Below are 2,146 nucleotides of genomic sequence, written 5' to 3'. Positions count from 1 at the left end.
GTTAAACCAACAACACCTCTCTCATTTGCCTTTCCCTGGCATTAAAATCGCATTAGTTACTGGTGGGGGGTGGGGGCCTGTGGAGACCTCCCCCGAGGCCCCCCTCCACGACCCCTCCCCCGCTCCCCCGAGGCCCCGCTGTCCTGATAAGGAAAGGGCTACGCTCTCCTTCAAAACCCGTGAACACGACTCGTCCCATCTCCTCCCACCCCGCCCCCTCCCTCCCCTCCGCTCCCTAAATCCCTCCCCTCCACCGCCCTCCACCTAATGGATGGCGGCTCTATCATTAGCGAGGAAGGTTATTAAAAGTGTCGAAGCACGAGCGGGAGAGGGGGAATCAAGGGGAAGGGGTAGGAAGGGGGTGCCTTGGGATGTTAGTGACGGATCGAGGGGAGGGGAGCGGGTAGGAGGGAGGACCCATTTCCCGGCATGCAGAGCTCTGCGGGAAGGTGGATCCTAGGATCCTAGGATCCACCTTCCCGTCCTCTGCGCTATCCAACTCCATTTATCCAAACCCAGTGCCCCCGTGGCATCCGATGGGCGTTCCTGCACACCAAGAGTCTCCCGTCTCTACGGTCTCCACACATCAATCTAAAGTTATCTTTTCTCCAATTTTGTCAATTAACGACAAAATACCACCACCAGCCTATTTGGCAAGATAACACTCGAGCAACTGTAGTTCTCTCCCCTGCCGTCCTCTGGCGCGCATCGACTTGCTCTCACCAGAGGAGGCTCCGAAGTTTGCTTCGGTTCCTCTCTCCATTATGAGTTTTGCTGCAGCGGCAGCGGCAGCATCGGCAAATAAGCGCTTTTTTGAGGAAGGAAATAAGACGTAAAAGAGGAGAAGGGGGGAGCCCGGCTGCAATTTCATTACTTTTCATGGCCCGCTTACATCGGTTTTTAATATGCGGAGCGTTAGGAGAAAGTGTTTACCGCGACTGCATCTCCCACAGCAGCCACAACTCAGCCACTCTCTCTCGAGACGACGCGCCCGCTCACAGAAAGAGTATTAGCAGTCCATATAGAAGCTTCGCACCGCGCGTCAGGCCGCCGGGCCGACCGTGGCAAATCTAAGAAAAACAGCGGGTGTGACTCGCACACCACAGCGCTGCTCGTCACGTCCACCTCGCGCCGCGCGCCGCCACTCCCCGAGTTTACTTTCCCCAGGACACACCGCTTAATTAAGGGCTGCGTGCAGGGAGGGCGGCCTCTCTCTCTCTCTCTCTCTCTCTCTCTCTCTCTCTCTCTCTCTCTCTCTCTCTCTCTCTCTCTCTCCCTCCCCTTCTCTCTCTCTCTCATCAACTCGGTCCCCACTTACTGGACACCAGACGGAGCTCCTCCTCCTCCTCCTTCTCCTGTGTCGCGACGGAGGTAGCCTGCGGTCGTGCTCCAGCAAGGGCGCCGAGGTGCGAGCCGTCAGGGAGGGACCTCCTAGTCAACCGCAGCCCTCCACCCAGTCGACGACGACAGCCCGACCCTTGCAATGTCAATGACGCCGTGATGATGCACCCTCTCCTCGGGAGCGGGTCACGCATTGTCGGGCTGCGTGCGGCTCACGGAGATGGAGCCCCTGCGAGTATAGGCAACCCATCCGGCTACCGTTACACGGGCGCCCGCGTGCGGCCTACCTCCTAGGCGGTGACGCGCTTGGCTTCGCCCACTCCTCTGCACACTGAAACCCTTATGCATTGTCTTGTGCATAAACTTGCAAAATTATATACAGACATAAGTATGCACAATTTTTTATGCATATTGTATGTGTACAAAATGTGCATAATTATGCCCACACTGTACATATGTAGTTATGCATAAAATTGTGCATAATATTATGGCTTTATGGAATTCTGGAAGTTCTATGCAAAACAAACTGCATAAGGATTTTTTGTGTGCAGCAGTGGGAACAATTCACTGAATTCATCCCACTTCCTGATAGCGTGTAGAGCTGGGCATTTTCAGAGCAGTCGTTTCTCCAAGGCGCGGCCTCCGTGCTGCTGGCCGTACCGTCGATTTGTCGCACTTCCGGCCCAAATAAAGTGAAATAAATTTAAAGTGTTTCTCGTGCCTCTCCGTTGCCTCAGTGCACGCGCCGAACAGAGACATCTCTCTCTCTCTCTCTCTCTCTCTCTCTCTCTCTCTCTCTCTCTCT

Source organism: Frankliniella occidentalis, unplaced genomic scaffold (assembly GCF_000697945.3).
Source record: "Frankliniella occidentalis isolate FOCC.00 unplaced genomic scaffold, Focc_3.1 Scaffold29, whole genome shotgun sequence".
Taxonomy (NCBI): domain Eukaryota; kingdom Metazoa; phylum Arthropoda; class Insecta; order Thysanoptera; family Thripidae; genus Frankliniella; species Frankliniella occidentalis.
The sequence above is the reverse complement of the archived record's forward strand: the minus strand, read 5'-3'. Positions refer to the sequence as shown.